Below are 22,709 nucleotides of genomic sequence, written 5' to 3'. Positions count from 1 at the left end.
AGACACAGCAGATTGTTGTCAAGAATGCACGTTATTGCTTTAACACCACCTTAAAAGTATACACCATCTTATTTGCCTGCTTATGGAGAATTAAAAATATTGTTTTGCTTCCGTAGACTAAACAGTATGAGTGTGACATGTGTTTTTTGTTTATGATGCGGTGAACGTAAGCAAGATTGTTGTTAGTTTCTTTAATTAAACTTCCTTCATACCCAAATGCATAAGTCACTACAGGGCTAGAACTATACATTTGTTGATCGCTAATCCAAGGTGAACCTTTAAGTCAAATTCCAACATTGTACACAAACACAAATAGAAGTAATAGCTGCCAATATAAGCACCTGCAGTTTATTTCAGTATAGTCTACTGTCTAATGCTACAGTGTATAATTCCAAAACTATTCACCACAAAATGCTGAAACGTTGGTGATCCATTCCTTGCACATGTAGATAATGGTGAGAAAATAAAAAAAGAATTGGAAGTTGTGCAAACCAAGTCAGATTTTTGCTGAGACAGTCATATATGTGACCAGGCCTGTGAAAATAGGGCATGAGGGCACAAACTACACCTTTTCACATAACAGTTCATATCTCAGTACTGGAACACAATATTTGGATTCTGTAACTTGCATCATAAATAGTATTGCACCGATAATCGGTTGAATTATCGGTAACAACCGATATTAGTTAATTTTACATGTATTGGTATCGGCTACGAAGTGGAAATAATTTGCCGATTAAACGAAACCCACAATCAATCGTTAAATTGATGGCAATGAAAAGGTGAAAGTAAAGAAGGTGGTGAATGTAGCAGTAAGTGGTTTGTTGTAACTGTTTTGTAACTGTTTTGGCTTGTTTATTTGCACAAGTATGGTTGCAAGGCTATAGTAGGCTGTGTATATTTATCGGCCGCCCACGCAATTAGTTGATCACTCTTCACAAAGGGTCTGTAGTCCCACTAAAAACACTGTTTGATAAGCTGGCTTAGCTGTTTTATAACTACTTGGCTTCCTTTTCCATGAAAGGAGATAGTAGCAAAACCGTATAAAACATTGTAAAAGTCGGCCGCCCACGTAATTAATTACATTGATTACATCATCATTACAAATGCAGTTTATACATTCTGCTCCTCCTCCTCTGTTCTGAAGAATAGAAGAATATCGGTAAATATCGGCATATCGGTTACAGGAATAGGCAAATAATCGGTATCGGCAAATGTGAAAAAATGCATATCTGTGCAACACTAATCATAAAGTCAATTAAATGCGTACTAAGAGCTCAAAATTGCATTGACATAGCATAATAGTACAAAAAGTTATGAAAGATGAAAATTTGAAAATGTAGGCAAAAATTACTCCGCATATGGAGTCAGTGTATGGTGGCAACTTCACACATAATTTGAGCACAATTGGATTATTGCATGCAACTATAATAATATTAAAGCGCAAAAATTTAAAGATGGAGTGTATGAACCAGGCCACGATTTCATTTACAGTCTGTTCTGTGTTTTGGTCACTACCTGTACAGCCACCTGGTCAGTAATAAGTTTCTGACCGCAATTTTTAATTTCACATTAATGTGCCCAGCCACTCTTCAAATTGGTAGTATCTGATCACTGCACTGGACTATTGGACTGAAGATAAGCATATGGTTACAGTAAACACTTGTGACAATATTTCAACACTGAGTGGTAAATTTGAAACTTTATACCCTAAAGTAAGGAAGTGCAATAGTATGAAATATGATAACCACTATGTACAGACTATACTACAGATTACTCTAGTACAAATATTATGAACACTGGGTATAACTAAACTACAAAACTTTAGTGTAAAAGTCTTTATATACGGTACATGTCAAAACAAAGTGCAGCGTAACGTATAGTTGTAAACGTAGTTGCAGTTTAACCGTAGCAGTAGTAAAATGTATCATAGTATGACATTGTACTACAATATTTAGTATGAAGTGGTACGATGGAAACTACAATCATGCTATGCCACATTTTTGATGGGTAGGAAGCAACTAGCTGATTGTTAATGTTTATTGCACGTATATGTTCAGTGCTAGCTAGCTATGCAGTTACTTTATTCTTGTTATACTATATTGTTTCTCCCTACACAGGTGTTCAGCGACCTTCAAATAGCACTCCGGCTATGACAAGACAACAAAATCTATCAGATGTTCTTGTATGAGCTGCTAGCTAGTAGTGTTGTTCCAGTATCAGCTAGTTATTACAGTTCTAGTTCCAGTTTTGTAACCATAATCTTTAAAATTACAGTTCCAGTTCTAGTTGTGGAACCATAACCTTTAGAAATACAGTTCTAGTTCCAGTTCAGGAACAATGACATTTAGAATTATTCTTCAGTTTAAGTAAAGTATTACCGAAAGCCCATAATAAACTAGCTATTTAATTAAAGAATCTAAATTGTTAAAAGGAAGTAGGGATTGGTATCAAGACACACGGTAGTGTGTCGTGCGGCCCAAGAAGCCGGCGCGCCACACCGTTAGTATATTGACAGGAAGAACGAAAACGTCATTTTCACACCTTTGTATCTCGGTGATCACTTATCTGATTGGAACCAAATTTGCTATACAGTTGCCCGCCAGCCAAGGGAGTCTACATTCCAAATTTGAAGGAAATCGCTCCAGCCATTTCCGAGATACGAGCTGCTAAAGTTTCGTTTTTTTTTCTTCGTTTTTTCTTCTTCGTCTTTTCGCACACTTGCAAAAATTGCTATAACAAGCAAACGCGTACTCCGATCGCCTTGAAATTTGGCACACAGAAAGGGAGTCCAAAGGCGAATCCTAGCATCAACTTTGGTACAAATCCGATGAATGGTTCAGGAGTTATGACCGATTATTCGCGTAAAACAAGATCGATTTGTTGTCACGCCTACAGGGTAAACCGCTTCATGGAATGAGTTGAAAATTGCTATGTAGATGGAGTAACCATCGTAGGAGTGCCTTTTGGTGGTTTGAAAGGAATCGAGATAAAGACCACGGAGATATGACACAAAACCCAACCTGTGTCACAATTACGCGATCGATTTTTATGAATAAAAAAGTATTAGTTTTCACGCCTACTAGGCAAACCGCTTAGAGCAATGAGCTGAAAATCGGTGTATAGCTGGAACAATCTTCATAGAAAGTCCTTGCAGTAGTACAGAAGAATCGGATTACAAACCACTGAGTTATGATTCGAAAGCCAACTCCGTGTAGCAAATGCGAGATCGAGATACTCTAATAGAACAGTCACCCTAATAGAGCATTCGGCTAATTTATTTACTCCAGTATAGAATTTTATTACATCACAGGTTATTCTGTAGGGAGTTCAGTTGCAAGTCATGCACTGTGTAGAGAATTCAGCTACAATTAAGTCACTCTCTAGAGAATTCAGTTACACAGAATTCTGCTACACACAAGTCACTGTGGAGAGAGTTCAGCTACAAACAAATTACCCTTTAGAGTGATCAGCTACAAACAAAACATTTTGCAGGGTGTTCAACTGCAACAAATCAATTACCTTTAGAGCGATCAGCAATGAACAAATCAACACAAATCTACCTGTAGAGAGATCAGCTAGAAACAAACCACCCTGAAGAGAGTTCAGCTACAAAAAATCACCCTGTAGAGACATCAGCTAGAAACTAGACACAATGTAAGGAGTTCAGCTACAAGCAATCACCCTGTAGAGAGTTCAGCTAAAACAAATCAACCTGCAGAGAGATCAGCTACAAACAAATCACCTTATAGAGAGTTCAGCTACAAACAGATTACCTGCATGTAGAGAGATCAGCTACAAACTAGACACAAAGTAAGGAGTTCAGCTACAAGCAAATTACCCTGTAGAGAGTTCATCTACAAACCAATCAACCTGTAGAGCAATCAGCTAGAAACAAATCACCCTGAAGAGAGGTCAGCTACAAAAAATCACCCTGTAGAGAGATCAGCTAGAAACAAATCACCCTGAAGAGAGGTCAGCTACAAAAAACATCGCCCTGTAGAAAGATCAGCTACAAACAAATTGCCCTGTAGAGAGATCGGCTACAAACAAATCAACCTGCAGAGAGATCAGCTACACACAAATCAACTTGTAGAGAGTTCAGCTACAAACAAATCACCCTGTAGAGAGATCGGCTACAAAGAAATCAGCCTGTAGAGAGTTCAGCTAAAACAAATCAACCTGCAGAGAGATCAACTACAAACAAATCACCTTATAGAGAGTTCAGCTACAAACAAATTACCCTATAGAGAGATCGGCTACAAACAAATCAACCTGCAGAGAGATCAGCTACACACAAATCAACTTGTAGAGAGATCAATTACAAACAAATCACCCTGTAGAGAGATCAGCTAGAAACTACACACAATGTAAGGAGTTCAGCTACAAATAAATCACCTTATAGAGAGTTCAGCTACAAACAAATCACTCTGTAGAGAGATCAGCTAGAAACTGGACACAATGTAAGGAGTTCAGCTACAAGCAAATCGCCCTTTAGTGAGTTAAGCTACAAACAAATCAACCTGCAGTGAGATCACCTACAAAAAAGCACCTTGTACAGAGTTCAGCTACAAACAAATTACCCTGTAGAGAGATCGGCTACAAACAAATCAACCAGTAGAAAGATCAGCTACACACAAATCAACTTGTAGAGAGATCAGCTACAAACAAATCACACTGTAGAGAGATCAGCTAGAAACTAGTCACAATGTAAGGAGTTCAGCTACAAGTAAATCACCCTGTAGAGAGTTCAGCTAAAGAAATCAACCTGCAGAGAGATCAGCTACAAATAAATCACTTTATAGAGAGTTCAGCTACAAACAAATTACCTTGTAGAGAGATCGGCTGCAAATTAATCAACCTGCAAAGAGATCAGCTACACACAAATCAACTTGTAGAGAGATCAGCTACAAACAAATCACCCTGTAGAGAGATCAGCTAGAAATTAGATACAATGCAAGGAGTTCAGCTACAAGCAAAATCACCCTTTAGTGAGTTCAGCTACAAAGAAATCAACCTGCAGTGAGATCACCCACAAAAACGCACTTGTACAGAGTTCAATTACAAACAAATCACCCTGTAGAGAGATCAGGTAGAAAAATTCACCTTGTAGAGAGTTCATTTACAAAGAAACCATCATATAGAGAGTTCAGCTACAAAGAAATTACCCCGTAGAGAGTTCAGCTAGAAGAAGTCACCTTGTAAAGAGTTTAGCTACAAAGAAACCATCATGTACAGAGTTCAGCTACAAAGAAACCACCTGTACAGAATTCAACTACAAACAAATCACCCTGTATAGAGATCAGCTAGAAGAAGTTACCTTGTAGATAGTTCAGCTACAACAATTCACCCTGTAGAAAGATCATGCTAGAAGAAGTCACCTTGTAGAGTGTTCAGTTACAAAGAAACCATCATGTAGAGAGTTCAGCTGCAAACAAATCACTCTGTAGAGAGTTCAGTTACAAAGAAACCGCCATGTAGAGAGTTCAGCCTCATACAAACCACCTAGTAGAGAATTCAACTACAACAAATCACCCTGTAGAGAAGAAGTTACCTTGTAGAGAGTTCAGCTACAAAGAAACCACCATGTAGAGAGTTTAGCTGCAAACAATTCACCTGTAGAGAGTTCAGCTAGAAACAAATCACCCCGTAGAGAGATCAACTGGACGAAGTCACCTTGTAGAGAGTTCAGCTACAAAGAAACAATCATGTAGAGAGTTCAGCTGCAAACAAATCACTCTGTAGAGAGTTCAGCTACAAAGAAACCGCCATGTAGAGAGTTCAGCCTCATACAAACCACCTAGTAGAGAATTCAACTACAACAAATCACCCTGTAGAGAAGAAGTTACCTTGTAGAGAGCTCAGCTACAAAGAAACCACCATGTAGAGAGTTTAGCTGCAAACAATTCACCTGTAGAGAGTTCAGCTAGAAACAAATCACCCCGTAGAGAGATCAACTGGACGAAGTCACCTTGTAGAGAGTTCAGCTACAAAGAAACAATCGTGTAGAGAGTTCAGCTGCAAACAAATCACCCTGCAGAGAGTTCATCTACAAAAAAATCACCCTGTAGAGAGTTCAACTAGACGAAGTCACCTTATAGAGAGTTCAGCTACAAAGAAACCATCATGTAGAGAGTTCGGCTATAAAGACACCACCATGTAGAGAGTTTAGCTGCAAACAAATCACCTGTTACAGAGAGTTCAGCTACAAAGAAACCATCCTGTATATAGTTCAGCTACATTTCAAGTCACCCAGTAGAGAGATCAGCTGCAAAAAAAATCCTGTGGGGAATAATGAGCATGTAATAAATATATGTATATAATTTGTATAATTACTAATAAAATCAAAAATAATTGAAGTACTAAAATTCTTCTTTAAGTTCTTTTCTTCTTCCTGTGGTAAAGAAAAAAACACATGGGTTAAAAAAAGCCCCAAAGCCAGCCATAGGCTGGCTTTGCAGTATACAAATACAAAAAGAAGTGATATCTAATCAAAAACAGCCAAGCTGTAAAAAAAGGTGCGGCCCCCATAAAGGCCATGGTGAAAAAAGATGTGAAATCCAAGGTGGCGGCCAAGAAATGGCTGTGATGGTAGGTTAATGGTTACATTTTAATAACGGCAATTCAGGTGAATTTTGTGCCGCTTGGTCTTGGCACCAAATTCACCTGAATTGTTGTTATTAAAATGTAACCATTAACCTACCATCACAGCCATTTCTTGGCCGCCACCTTGGATTTCACATCTTTTTTCACCATGGCCTTTATGGGGGCCGCACCTTTTTTTACAGCTTGGCTGTTTTTGATTAGATAATATAAATGCTACAAAAAGTAAGGAAACAAGCTAAAAAATGTTACAGCTGAAATAAGAAATGATCCAACAGTAATAAGGAAGGAAACAAGATTAGACGACTACTTGCTAAAATGAGACTCACTTTAATGCCTACTTTTGGCTAGCTAGCATCTTGAAATGAGACCATCAAATTAGCCAAAAGTAGGGATTAAAGTGAGTCTCATTTTAGCAAGTAGTCATCTAATCTTGTTTCCTTACTTTCTACTGCTGGATCATTTCTCATTTCAGCTGTAACATTTTTGAGCTTGTTTCCTTACTTTTTGTAGCATGTATATTATACCAATCCCTACTTCCTTTTAAAATTTAACATTTTTTAAATAGCTAGTTTGCTCACTTTTTTTTTGTCTAACTAGCTAGATAGTGATATTATACTCTTTTTGTTTTCCACATAGTATAAATATCAATTGAAGCAGCTATCTTTTACCCTCATATGCAATAAGCACCTCTAAAAATAATTATAGACTTGTCTTTTAAAGCTATTACAGCAACTGTTAAAGGCTTCAGCTGCATTTCTAATGGCCTAAATATTGATGATTTTACAGTAAAGCATCGCTGGATTGTCCACCATTAAGAGTGGAACCCTTGCTTTTAGAAGTCTGGATCCTGAGGTGGATCCGCCCCTCAAGGACATTATTAGCTAGCTACCTCATAAAAAAGTTAAATTGGTAATTAAGACTATATAGAATGACTACCCAGCATTAATGAATGCTAGAGACAACTCCTCAGGTACTACTTATGCACACGTACAGTACTCACACTTCGTTAAAATCATGTGTTTGAGAGCCCCACAATTATTAATTATCCTTTGAGAAGAACAAAGAAGCGAATGAATGATGAAAGCAAACAGCATGGTGCAGTAGACAGAATGTAATCGGAACAACAGATTCGTGAATCCGCCATCATTACCTTAGCTATCTGAAATTTCTGGAGCTGTACACCTAGCGCAACCGGGTCTTACAGCAGGCAGGCAGACGAAATCCAGGTGAATTTCAAAAATTTTAAAACTCATTGTACATTGAAACATTCGATTTTTCGCTTCGTTTAACCAAGGCACAGCATCATTGCAGCAGTAATAATGTATTCCAAGTGGTTTTTTCAGGTAAAACTTATTGCAAGACCATTTTTTAAGGTGCAAAATTCCACGAACCATATGATTCCTTACCAACTCCTATTATACAGTACTATCATACTGTAAGATTATGGACACTCACTATTAAGTTATATATGCTAGTCTTGCCAGGTTTAATTGTTTCATGTATGCAGCTAATACTGTAGTTATCAGCATTATTACACAAACAACTACAACACTAACACTAGTATAAAGTGGTACTAAAAGACCTGTAGCTAATTAATCAAACACTGAACCAGACATAACAATGTGACTGAGCCAGCATTGCATTTGGCATTCTCTTCTAATATTAAAAATACATACAGCTTTTATGAAGTTATATACTACATTGTGTGTTTTCGTCAGCTGGTAAATTCTGGTTTGTAAGAGCATAAAATCTTATTGGCAAAAGCTGTATGGTTATGACCAATTCTAGTTCCAGTATTAGTTCCAGTGCTTGATAAAATTTCTTTATAGGTCTAGTTCTAGTTCCAGTTTTGGGAAAGTAAAATTATAGTTCTAGTTTCAGTTTTAAGGAAAGCAAAATTATTGTTCCAGTTCCAGTTCTAGAACTGGAACTGGAATAAAGAAGGGCTGGAACTGGAATTATTTTAGTTCCAATACTGAGAACTGGAACAACACTATAACCAGCCACACTTTCAGACTATGTATAAACTAATGTGTGTGTGTTATGTGTTTGTTTTAATAGCTGCACAGGTGTCTTCAAACTAAAATCCCCTCAGAAATCCCTGATGTATACTGGCCTCGTCCTCCAGCAATCACTATTTTTGCTGACAACACACATTTTATAAACTTTTGTTTGCACTTATCTATCTTTATAACTGAATATTTTGTTGTAGTCAGCTAGCTGCGTACATACGTAAGTATATATCTAATCAAAAACAGCCAACTGTAAAAAACGGTGCGGCCCCTAAAAGGCCATGGTGAAAAAAGATGTGAAATCCAAGGTGGCGGCCAAGAAATGGCTGTGATGGTAGGTTAATGGTTACATTTTATTAACAACAATTCAGGTGAATTTGGTGCCAAGACCAAGCGGCACAAAATTCACCTGAATTGTCGTTATTAAAATGTAACCATTAACCTACCATCACAGCCATTTCTTGGCCGCCACCTTGGATTTCACATCTTTTTTCACCATGGCCTTTTAGGGGCCGCACCTTTTTTTACAGCTTGGCTGTTTTTGATTAGATATCACTTCTTTTTGTATTTGTATACTGCAAAGCCGGCCTATGGCTGGCTTTGGGGCTTTTTAACCCATGTGTTTTTTTCTTTACTACAGGAAGAAGAAAAGAACTTAAAGAAGAATTTTGTACTTCAATTATTTTTGATTTTATTAGTAATTATACAAATTATATACATATATTTATTACATGCCCATTATGCCCGACAGGATATTTTTTTGCAGCTGATCCCTCTACTGGGTGACTTGAAATGTAGCTGAACTATATACAGGATGGTTTCTTTGTAGCTGAACTCTCTACAAGGTAACCTCTTCTAGCTGGTCTCTCTACAGGGTATTTTGTTTCTAGCTGAACTCTCTACAGGTGAATTGTTTGCAGCTAAACTCTCTACATGGTGGTGTCTTTGTAGCCGAACTCTCTACATGATGGTTTCTTTGTAGCTGAACTCTCTATAAGGTGACTTCGTCTAGCTGAACTCTCTACAGGGTGATTTTTTTGTAGCTGAACTCTCTGCAGGGTGATTTGTTTGCAGCTGAACTCTCTACATGATGGTTTCTTTGTAGCTGAACTCTCTACAAGGTGACTTCGTCCAGCTGATCTCTCTACGGGGTGATTTGTTTCTAGCTGAACTCTCTACAGGTGATTTGTTTGCAGCTAAACTCTCTACATGGTGGTTTCTTTGTAGCTGAACTCCCTACATGATGGTTTCTTTGTAGCTGAACTCTCTACAAGGTAACTTCTTCTCTAAAGGGTGATTTGTTGTAGTTGAATTCTCTGCAAGGTGGTTTGTATGAGGTTGAACTCTCTACATGGCGGTTTCATTGTAGCTGAATTCTCTACAGAGTGATTTGTTTGCAGCTGAACTCTCTACATGATGGTTTCTTTGTAACTGAACACTCTACAAGGTGACTTCTTCTAGCTGATCTTTCTACAGGGTGAATTGTTGTAGCTGAACTATCTACAAGGTAACTTCTTCTAGCTGATCTCTATACAGGGTGATTTGTTTGTAGTTGAATTCTGTACAGGTGGTTTCTTTGTAGCTGAACTCTGTACATGATGGTTTCTTTGTAGCTGAACTCTTTACAAGGTGACTTCTTCTAGCTGAACTCTCTACGGGGTAATTTCTTTGTAGCTGAACTCTCTATATGATGGTTTCTTTGTAACTGATCTCTCTACAAGGTAACTTCTTCTAGCTGATCTTTCTACTGGGTGGTTTATTTGCAGCTGAACTCTCTACATGGTGGTTTCTTTGTTGCTGATAGGGACCCGCCGATTATGCTGGCATAATTATGAGCATAATAGGTGTCTGAAAGCATTGAGCATAATGCTAGCATAATAGGTAGAATATTTGTGTAATAGTATGAATTCTTGCTTATCAAAATAGCTATCACAGAAAGATCGATATACTCTAATAGAACAGTCAGTAACTCTAATAGAACAATCACATAGCTGACTGTTCTATTAGAGTATATCGATCTTTTCTGTGATATGCATTTTGACAAGTAAGTTTGTGCTTCAGCCACTTATTATTTATCCATAGATTGGAAATTATTAGCAGAGCATGAGAACTGAGGCATAAATAATTGGGCATAATTTGAGCATAATGGGTAAGTATTGAGCATAAATTTAAGCATAATAGGTAAATTTTTGAGCAGTGCAGCATAGCATAATAGGTAAAATTATGAGCATAATCGGCGGGTCCCTAGTTGCTGAACTCTCTTCAAGGTGAATTCTTCTACCTGATCTCTCTACAGGGTAATTTGTTTGTAACTGAACTCTGTACAAGTGCGTTTTTGTGGGTGATCTCACTGCAGGTTGATTTGTTTGTAGCTGAACTCACTAAAGGGTGATTTTGCTTGCAGCTGAACTCCTTGCATTGTATCTAATTTCTAGCTGATCTCTCTACAGGGTGATTTGTTTGTAGCTGATCTCTCTACAAGTTGATTTGTGTGTAGCTGATCTCTTTGCAGGTTGATTAATTTGCAGCCGATCTCTCTACAAGGTAATTTGTTTGTAGCTGAACTGTCTATAAAGTGATTTATTTGTAGCTGATCTCTCTGCAGGTTGATTTGTTTTAGCTGAACTCTCTACAGGGTGATTTACTTGTAGCTGAACTCCTTACATTGTGTGTAGTTTCTAGCTGATCTCTCTACAGGGTGATTTGTTTGTAGCTGATTTCTCTACAAGTTGATTTGTGTGTAGCTAATCTCTCTGCAGGTTGATTAATTCGCAGCTGATCTCTCTACAGGGTAATTTGTTTGTAGCTGAACTCTGTACAAGGTGCTTTTTTGTAGGTGATCTCACTGCAGGTTGATTTGTTTGTAGCTGAACTCACTAAAGGGTGTTTTGCTTGTAGCTGAACTCCTTACATTGTGTCTAGTTTCTAACTGATCTCTCTACAGGGTGATTTTGTTTGTAGCTGAACTCTCTATAAGGTGATTTGTTTGCAGTTGAACTCTCTATATGGTGGTTTCTTTGTTGCTGAACTCTCTACAGGGTGTTTTGCTTGTAGCTGAACTCTCTACAGGGTGATTTGTTTCTAGCTTATCTCTCGACAGGTTGAGTTGTGTGTAACTGATCTCTCTACAAGCTGATTTGTTTGTAGCTGAATTCTCTGCAAAGTGTTTTGTTTGCAGCTGACCTCTCTTCAGGGTGATTTGTTTCTAGCTGATCTCTCTACAGGGTGATTTTTTTGTAGCTGACCTCTCTTCAGGGTGATTTGTTTCTAGCTGATCTCTCTACAGGGTGATTTTTTGTAGCTGACCTCTCTTCAGGGTGATTTGTTTCTAGCTGATTGCTCTGTAGGTTGATTTGCTTGTAGATGAACTCTCTACAGGGTAACTTGCTTGTAGCTGAACTCTTTACTTTGTGTCTAGTTTGTAGCTGATCTCTCTACAGGGTGATTTGTTTGTAGCTGAACTCCTTACATTGTGTGTAGTTTCTAGCTGATCTCTCTACAGGGTGATTTGTTTGTAGCTGATCTCTCTGCAGGTTGATTTGTTTGTAGCCGATCTCTCTACAGGGTGATTTTTTTGTAGCTGACCTCTCTTCAGGGTGATTTGTTTCTAGCTGATCTCTCTACAGGGTGATTTTTTGTAGCTGACCTCTCTTCAGGGTGATTTGTTTCTAGCTGATTGCTCTACAGGTTGATTTGCTTGTAGCTGAACTCCATACTTTGTGTCTAGTTTGTAGCTGTTCTCTCTGCAGGGTGATTTGTTTGTAGCCGATCTCTCTACAAGGTAATTTGTTTGTAGCTGAACTATCTATAAGGTGATTTGCACGTAGCTGATCTCTCTGCAGATGGATTTGTTTTAGCTGAACTCTCTACAGAGTGATTTGTTTCTAGCTTATCTCTCTACAGGTTGATTTGTTTGTTGCTGATCGCTCTAAAGGGTGATTTGTTTGTAGCTGAACTCTCTGCAAAGTGTTTTGTTTGTAGTTGATTTCTCTACAAGGTGATTTTTTTGTAGCTGACCTCTCTTCAGGGTGATTTGTTTCTAGCTGATATCTCTACAGGGTGATTTTTTGTAGCTGACCTCTCTTCAGGGTAATTTGTTTCTAGCTGATCGCTCTACAGGTTGGTTTGTTTGTAGCTGAACTCTCTACAGGGTGATTTGCTTGTAGCTGAACTCCTTACATTGTGTGTAGTTTCTAGCTGATCTCTCTACAGGGTGATTTGTTTGTAGCTGATCTCTCTACAAGTTGAATTGTGTGTAGCTGATCACTCTGCAGGTTGATTTGTTTGTAGCCGATCTCTCTACAAGGTAATTTGTTTGTAGCTGAACTATCTATAAGGTGATTTGTTTGTAGCTGATCTCTCTGCAGGTTGATTTGTTTTAGCTGATCTCTCTACAAGTTGATTTGTGTGTAGCTGATCTCTCTGCATGTTGATTTGTTTGTAGCCGATCTCTCTACATGTAATCTGTTTGTAGCTAAACTCTCTATAAGGTGATTTGTCTGTAGCTGATCTCTCTGCAGGTTGATTTGTTTTAGCTGAACTCTCTATAAGGTGATTGCTTGTAGCTGAACTCCTTACATTGTGTCTAGTTTCTAGCTGATGTCTCTACAGGGTGATTTTTTGTAGCTGAACTCTCTTCAGGGTGATTTGTTTCTAGCTTATCTCTCTACAGGTAGATTTGTGTTGATTTGTTCATTGCTGATCGCTCTAAAGGTTGATTTGTTGCAGTTGAACACCCTGCAAAGTGTTTTGTTTGTAGCTGATCACTCTAAAGGGTAATTTGTTTGTAGCTGAACTCTCTCCACAGTGACTTGTGTGTAGCTGAATTCTGTGTAACTGAATTCTCTAGAGAGTGACTTAATTGTAGCTGAATTCTCTACACAGTGCATGACTTGTTTATAGCTGAACTTTCTTCAGTGTGACTTGTAATGTTCTGAATCTCTATAGTGATATATTTGCTTAACTCTCCACATGGTGACTGTCTTCTTGCTGAACTGTCTATAAGATTAACTGTTTGCAGCTGAACTCCCTACAGAATAACTTGTGATGTAATAAAATTCTAAAATGGAATAAATAAATTAGCCTAATGCTCTATTAGGGTGACTGTTCAATTAGAGTATCTCGATCTCGCATTTGCTACACGGAGTTGGCTTTCGAATCATAACTCAGTGGTTTGTAAACCGATTCTTCTGTACTACTGCAAGGACTTTCAATGAAGATTATTCCAGCTATACACCGATTTTCAGCTCATTGCTCTAAGCGGTTTGCCTAGTAGGCGTGAAAACTAATACTTTTATATTTATAAAAAATCGATCGCGTAATTGTGACACAGGTTGGGTTTTGTGTCATATCTCCGTGGTCTTTATCTCGATTTCTTTCAAACCACCAAAAGGCACTCCTACGATGGTTACTCCATCTACATAGCAATTTTCAACTCATTCCATGAAGCGGTTTACCCTGTAGGCGTGACAACAAATCGATCTTGTTTTACGCGAATAATCGGTCATAACACCTGAACCATTCATCGGATTTGTACCAAATTTGATGCTAGGATTCGCCTTTGGACTCCCTTTCTGTGTGCCAAATTTCAAGGCGATCGGAGTACGCATTTGCGTGTTACAGCAATTTTTGCAAGTGTGCGAAAAGACGAAGAAGAAGAAAAAAAAAACGAAGAAAATAAACCAAACGTTGGCAGCTCGTATCTCGGAAATGGCTGGAGCGATTTCCTTCAAATTTGGAATGAAGACTCTCTTGGCTGGCGGGCAACTGTGTAGCAAATTTGGTTCCAATCAGATACGTGATTACCGAGATACAAAGGTGTGAAAATGACGTTTTCGTTCTTCCTGTCAATATACTAACGGTGTGGCGCGCCGGCTTCTTGGGCCGCACGACACACTACCGTGTGTCTTGATACCACTTTCACACCTCACTTCAAAGGGAAGAGAAGGTGTATAAGTGGTATAATAGCACTGCTAGCAGTGCTCAGGAATGCAGTAACGAGAATAGGAGGTAGTATATACAAGTTATATCCCTCCTAGGAGTGATATAACTTGTATATACTACCTCCTATTCTCATTTATGCATTCCAAGCATTCTCAGAAATCATTTGATTTCTTTGATGAAACTGTGTGATCTCCTCTCCTTTAATATAGCGACACTTCACAGGATCGATAGTAGGTTTCAGTTTCTGTAAAGTGAGCCAAGGCATAGATCATGGACTTGGGGAAGAAGATAGTTCATTGTTTTAATGAAGAAGGTCACAGGTTAGTTTATATTAAACATGTTACATTCAATAGTCACGTGGGGATGTCCCACAGACACTGGGTGTAGCGCTTAATTGATTTGGCCATTAGTTTTAACAGTATTCACTACTTTAGTTTATTCATGGCTAGTAAAGTAAGTACTTTAGTGTAGTTGAATCGTCTTTACATTGCGTCTTTACATTGCCGTTTTGACACCTGGCGCGATGTCACACACATGTAGTGACTGGGGCGTGGCGCTTAATTGGCTAGGCCATTATAGCGCTGTAAACATATTCACTGCTTTAGTTTATTCATGGCTAGTATAGTAAGTACTTTATAGTGCACTTAAGCTTCATTATGAGCTGTTCAGCTCGTATTTGGGCTTCCTGTGTTTAATTGCGTACCCACAATCGAAGCGATCTGCATGCTTGTGACGATACACTTACGTTCGGCCTCTCAGCAGTGCCTTGTCGTTGCTCTTACGACGTTACCCACAATCAAAAGTCACATGGTCCCATATAAATACACTCGCAAAGCATTCCTGCAGTTTCCATGTACACTTGCAGGTGATTAACCCAAGTGGAATATATTAGTTGTAACATGGGCACTTGTGATTTGCCTGAAATATACACACTCGCACTCGGGCTGCGCCCTCATGCTTGTGTATATATTTCAGGCAAATCACTCGTGCCCATGTTACAACTACTACATACACTTACTTGGTGAGGTTATAGAGCTCAGCACATATGTGGCTTGTTGATGTAAAATATACAAAAGCTTAAAAGAAAGAATGGTTCCAGGCATTCCATAAAGTAATTTTGCGTCTGAACACACGCCCCAATAATCAATTACACACTGAAAAGTGAGGTGTCCATTATGCTTCATTTGTAGTTATGTTCTGCTCGTTACACAGCATTACAAATGAAGAACAGTACAAGAAACTTCTCTACAATGAATCCAGTTACTACAGAAAATGTGGGCAAAAAGCATGACAAAGCCAGAGGGAAGCCATATCTCACTATCGCAAATTGACACCTTGCGTTGTCAGCAAAAACAACTGGAACACAAAGGAGGACAAAGGTAAGTCCATGATATGTGCATTGTACGTACTACGCTTGGCAAAAAGGCACATCTCGGGACAAAGCGACGTCGAACAGTGAAAAAGTCAAGCCCATAGCCTTATCCATTGTCTAGTTATGCTTGGTGAAGGAATCAGTTTGTTAGTCAGTTAGTTAGTCAGAACAAGTACACAGAAACAGAAATTTTCAACTTGTAGTTACTTTTTACCAAACAAAGAAAAGTTGCTTTTGACGAATAACAAGCTTTCTGCATGTTCCAGTGATATCCTGCTTCTCCTTTCATCATAGATGTTTCCAGCTGAAGAAAACAACCTCTCCGGATGCTGCTGTAGCAGTTAGGTAATGATTAGCTATCTGTGCTATAGCTGGATATCTACTGTGGTGTTCAGCCCACCAAGTAAATGGTTTACCCATCTTATAGTCAAGTACAGGCTCCCTTAGACAGCAGTCTGTGACTGGAGAGAAGACTGAGGGAGTCTCGGGTGGAGTGAATTCACTGGCACGATCACATTCGATCATAGCTAGCTATCCTACCATATATAGATTCTAGAGCAGACGGCACTAATTCCCATTCTGGAACACCTGTTTTCTGGTTATTGGTACAGTAATGATACAGTCTACCCATTATCATCAGCAATACTGAGTTAAAACTCGAGGAATACATGAACAAATCGCCGAAGTTGGACGGTTGCTTTCACTTGTGGGAATTTATTTTCGAAAAACAACCGAACGTGGGAATTTATTGTCGAAGAGAAGGGCCTCTTCGAAATATCCGAAAATATAAACCTTTCGAAAATTACCAGCTATACGGTATGCTCCAAAATTATGCTGGCATAATTGGAACCAGGCCTACACGGTAGTGTGTTGTGTGGGCGAAAAAGCCAGTGTACAACACAATGGGTATATTGACAGGAAGAAAGAAATAAAATTTCTGCTTTTTCACATACTTTACAAAATTTAGAGTAAAACACAAACCCTTTAATCAATTTCCATGGATGGAGTGAGTGTATGATGGTAAGTTCACGTACAATTAGAGAATAATTGGATTATTGCATACAGCTTTGTTTAAAGTTCGGTCCATTTATTGATGGAGTGCAGTATTATCCTTGTTGTACTCTACACAATGCTATACAGTGATACCTCCATTATCTGAATGCCTGTGTGCTAATGCAACCTCAATAGTGTTCAGACAAGTGAATTACGTAGTTGGAAGTATATGTGACCCGCTGAGGGAAACCTGACTTGTTTGCATTTTCCTCCAACTTCATTTTATCACTTTTTTTGTTGTCTAGAAGGAAAAACCAGTGGGCGGTTAAAGTTTCAGCCTTTTCTGGTAAGTGCTTTGGAGTTATAGGGGTAGACAACAAAAAGAGCAAAACAATCTATTTTTCAGTGCCTATATGAAAAATATTTACAGGTGCTCATTTAATAGATCATAAGTCTCGAGTGCAAAGGGCTACGAAGTTGGGACTTATGTCATTCTATTCACCATGAACTGGAGCATTTATCAAAGTATAGTTTTTGGTCTAAATACACCCATGCAGCAAGAAGGCCATTTAAGGATAAAAATGGCATGCTTTACTACAATGTAAACAAACACATATAACTCATGTTTGCTTCCCGGTACAGAAACAAAACAAAAATAGTCCTGCTCTCCACGAAGAAGCGAATCCATTGCTTTATTAAATTTGAATCTTTCTTCACTGTTTACTGAAGAAATTAAAACATGCGTAAAGTTACTTTTGTAGCATGCATTTTTACCCAATGTATTTCAATGGAATTTATCTGTAAAAAAGAATTATGCAAATATGTCGGGTTTTCGTTCAGCAGGTCACATATTACTTTCCATACAGAGCTCCATTTAGTTACACTAATAGAACATAATGAAATACTCTGTAATCAAAGGGCTCAATTCTACTGTGGTATTAAAAGTGATCTAAGCGTACACAGGGGGTACCAATATACTGTATTGTTAAATTATTTATCAAAGTTTCTTGAAAATACAAAAGTTACGCATAAGCTGTAGACTACATGGGCCTGCCAAGTTCATTGCAAGTTGCTGTTAGGCAATATGAGTGATATTGAACATGATTGCTACACTTACAATTATGTCTATAACATTGCTCAACCAGCTGAAATTTCAGTAATTCTCAAAAAAGAGTTTGTCACAATATGCTTGTATACCTCAACAAGACTTTATGCAATTTCATAATTACACAAGTACAACACAATACAATTGTAGACACACACCCTCAAGCATTGTCTTCCAAACTAATACCACATATGCCATCCGGAGATTACACATATCTTACAAAATAATTATGTGGATAGGATGATTCGCTTCTGTGTAGGGTTAAGCGATATTATTGTTTTAGTAAATATCACCCCACTTGGTGGTGTAAGTAAACATACATGTTAGTTAGTAATACTGTACACATGCTAGTACAACATGTATGTATACTATATGTACTGTACATGTGTACATATAAAACTTACAGCCTGTTCATCCAAAATGTCATGATCACATATTCAGGCAGCAACAACATAAACAAATAGAAAACAACCATTCATTCAGTATCAACACATGTTGTATTTGTACTATGTACAGTATGTGTTAACAAATTTTAAACAAGTTGATGTAATTGTGCTACTTCTAAGAAAAAGAGCTAATGCTACCCTTATATAAAGAATCAAAAAGCCATTGATAAAATATACTGTGCAAAATATTATAAATACATACAATTGATTTATTACACCTGGTTGGCCAGGGCCACCTTTAAATGAAGTGCAGTGTATTTATAGTTATCTATGTATGGTCTACCAATATACTGCATTGTTAAAATATTTATTAAAGTCTCTTGATAAAAGTTAATGATAAAAATGCAGAAGTTATTCATAAGCTACAAGGGGTATATAATAGACTTGATGGGTATGCCAAACTCATTGCAAGTTGCTGTATGGAAATTATGAGTGATTAAGTACATGATCACAACGCTTGTAATCACACTTCTTCCAGCTAAAACATTGTTAAAGTAAACCAGGTGTGCACCCACAGCCAGCCAAATAACTAGCTAAAGGGTCATTCCATGTCAAATCACCGAGAAATTGTAGGGTCACCTCTCGGATTTCGATGAAACTTGATGTGCTTGTAGTACCTATGGTGCTCATCACCCATACCAATTTTTAGCTTCATACACCACATAGTTTCTGATGTATGACCACAAATATTTTGAATATTCCATGAAAAATTGGTCTGTCTTGAGTTGCAAAATCAACTGTAGCTCACCACTGTGTTAATATTTAAAAATAAAATTTTCAGCAATTAAAGACTGTTAATTGATCTTTCAAGTAATCCATAAACTATGGGATATCAATTTAATTAAGGTTCAAAAAGGCTCCATTAAAAACTTTAATCCTTAATATTTCAAAAACGTGCTTCTTCAAATTCTTAGAATTTTTTAGTAAATACTAATTAGGTTATGGTCTATTGTTGGTAAAATTTTTGTGGTGGGGCCACAATGGGTTCAAGAGATATAATTAAATATGTTGTGGTAAGTAGTGGAATTTTGTAGTCTATGGGAGTGTACACCTCTAATAACCACTCCTGATAAGGCTATGCCAACTTTGTCTTACACAATGAAGGTGTGCAAGTACAGTGAAACCTATATTAGTGACCACCTGTATCAAAAGACCACCTTTGTGCTGCAATTTATTTAGTTGTATAGTTTTCAAATGCAGCCAGCCTATATAGCTTGCAAAGGCAACACAATGACCAGCTAATGACACCACATCAGTTGTTCGATTGAGCATATAGCAACACACCTGCTGCTTACTTTGGGTATTGTAACAATGAAGATTATTCAAGACAACAGGGACATTGCTTTCAACTCTCACGTATCTGTGGTACCAGAAAACTGCACTCTTTTGTGCCATTCTCAGATAGCAGAGTGGAAATAAAAGTTTACTCATAATCTGATGCTTTCAGGAAAGAGAGAGTTGCTCTAGCAATGAATGAAACTTCACCAGATTTGATTGCTGGATTGTCACTTGTTGACATGAAAAGAATAAGTGGTTAGCTTGTGTGCTTGAAGTTTGCAGTGACACTAAGGAAGTGAAGCTGACATTTCTGTATCCACACGGTCCATCAAACTCATTCAAGTACCCAGACCCCCAGAATATCCACACAATACCAATGGATGACAATATAACTCTCGTAGACCCAAGGACAAGAAGTGGTTGTGTGTACTCTGACAAAAAAGAAATGGCTTTTGCTACCAAACAGCATCACACTGTATCACCACAGTAACAAACTTGTATTACCGGCATGCATTTGTCATAGCCTGCTTATATATGCATACATTTAACTTGCAGTTGAATCAAAGAGTCTTGTGTGTCTGCAAACCTAAATCAACAGAATGGGCTTCAAGGTGTGCAATACTGCATGGGATATCTACTATAATACCGCAAACACTGCAATAGCTACCTAACTCATAATCCCATAGAGACCCCACACTGAAACTTTTGCAATAGGTGAATGTCTGACAAGTATCCACAAAAATTTAAATCAGCACTTTTTAGTAGAGCAAAGATCAAAGATTAGGAGACATGGTTAGTTCATTTTAAAAACACCTAAGTTATGATGCTTTGAATGATCACAAGTACAGCAAAAATAGAATACTAAATAAGCCATTTGTGGGAAGCCATAAACGCAATGGGTGAAGGGACACATATGACCACTTGGAATACCCACACACCAATTTCGTCCAATTCTGAGGGGTCATGTGCAAAATTTTGGTGAACTGATATGGAATTACCCATTCAGTAAATTCAACTAAATAAATTGCAGCACAAAGGTAGTCTTTCAATACAGGTGGTCAAGTTACACTGTACTTGGACACCTTCATTGTGTAAGACAAAGTTGGCATAACCTTATCAGGAGTGGTTATTAGAGGTGTACACTCCCATATAGCAATAATAGACTATAAAATTCCACTACTTACCACAACATATTTAATTATATCTCTTGAACCCATCGTGGCCCCACCACAAAAATTTTACCAACAATAGACCATAACCTAATTATTATTTACTAAAACATTCAAAGAATTTGAAGTAGCACTTTTTGAAATATAAAGGATTAAAGTTTTTAATGGAGCCTTTTTGAACCTTAATTAAATTGATATCCCATAGTTTATGGATTACTTGAAAGATCAATTAACAGTCTTTAATTGCTGAAAATTTTATTTTAAAATAATAACATAGTGGTGAGCTACAGTCGATTTTGTAACCCAAGATGGACCAATTTTTCATGAAATATTCAAAATATTTGTGGTCATAAATCAGAAACTATGTGGTGTATGAAGCTAAAAATTGGTATGGGTGATGAGCACCATAGGTACTACAAACACACCAAATTTCGTCAAAATCCAAGAGGTAACTCTAAAATTTCTCGGTGATTTGACATGGAATGACCCTAAAAGTATATGCAAACTTTGGTAAATATTTCAAAACAAAGCTGATGCTGCATTAATTACCTCTAAAAATCAGGCACCAGCTAATACCGTACCTTGAATTAAGCAACTCTTTATCAAGACAAAATCCGACATACATGTAATGACATATTTTTCAAATTCTTTTTTGTTAAATAGTTATAATCTACTTAGTCAAGTGTATGATCTGGCAAAGTTGCTGTCTTGAATGCCAGTAACTTTTGGAGTTAAACCCCTACAAAGTAGTAACAACAGTGAGGTTTATTTTCCCACTACATATAGTACAAAGGTAAAGGCAAATTCAGTGAAGAAAAATTAATCACGTACTATCCCTTCAAGCAGATGTAAAGAAATGTCCATACGTATACCTTATGTACAGTATACTTTTGTAACTGCAACAAAACAAAGATTTTACAGCTCCTCTTGAGTAGGCAATTAAGAAGGTTATTTTCTGTACCTTAAAACTTGTTTCTTCATGTGGGTGTGTGGACAAACATGCATACATACAGACACATTGATTTCCCAAACTAATTTTAGGAACTTGTAATGCGCATGGTTTATAAACTTATCACAAGAAACTATACATCATCTAGATTAATTGCAAGCAGTACTGAGAGAGGAATCAGTAAACTATTAGCATCAATATAAAGGGAATAGAGTAATGGGTTGTTATGGTACTGTGATATAGGCAGAGTGACCATTTTGGATCATGTGATCAAATAAAACATGTCAGCTGCATTGTTGGTACCTGTTGTAGCAAGTGGGTAGGATGTACTCTTAATGCAAGCAGATTTTTGTCCTGATTACATTCCGGAGATATTAATGCCACATAAGCTGACACTAAAAAAAGTGGAGTTGGCATTTTATCCCCAAATACATAGTTGTACTATAGCATCCCAAATCACCTCATTACCCATACAAGTGAAGCCTGGGCTGGACGGGTAAACTTGTGATTCAACAGCCAAGACAAATCATTCTAGTGTACATATATGCAACACAGACTAAGCATAGTGATTAAGACAAAGCCATACAATGCCTACAAGCACCTATTTGCTCAAAATTAAGTATATGGGAGCCATAAAAGTTTGAAGGCATCTGTATACTGTACACTATAGAGTAGTGCTGTCCACCCAATACCACAGCACCTGTATACTATGGTGCAAGGAGTTAGTTAGAGTTAGAGACTGTAAATTCTGGTAGCCGCCATATGCATAGATTGCACAGACTAGCTAACAGGCTACCATATAACACAGTTTTTACAACAAAGAAAATATGACTGAC

The 22,709-nt window shown here is 37.7% G+C and overlaps 1 long non-coding RNA gene across 2 annotated transcripts in view; it reads left to right on the top strand.

The window, feature by feature from the left end:
- The window catches only part of LOC136254613 (uncharacterized), a 522,347-nt gene that overhangs the window by 498,384 nt on the left and 1,254 nt on the right, over positions 1–22,709 (top strand). The gene's annotated exons all lie outside the window — the stretch shown is intronic.

This window comes from Dysidea avara, chromosome 1 (assembly GCF_963678975.1).
Source record: "Dysidea avara chromosome 1, odDysAvar1.4, whole genome shotgun sequence".
NCBI lineage: Eukaryota > Metazoa > Porifera > Demospongiae > Dictyoceratida > Dysideidae > Dysidea > Dysidea avara.
The sequence above is the reverse complement of the archived record's forward strand: the minus strand, read 5'-3'. Positions and strand labels throughout refer to the sequence as shown.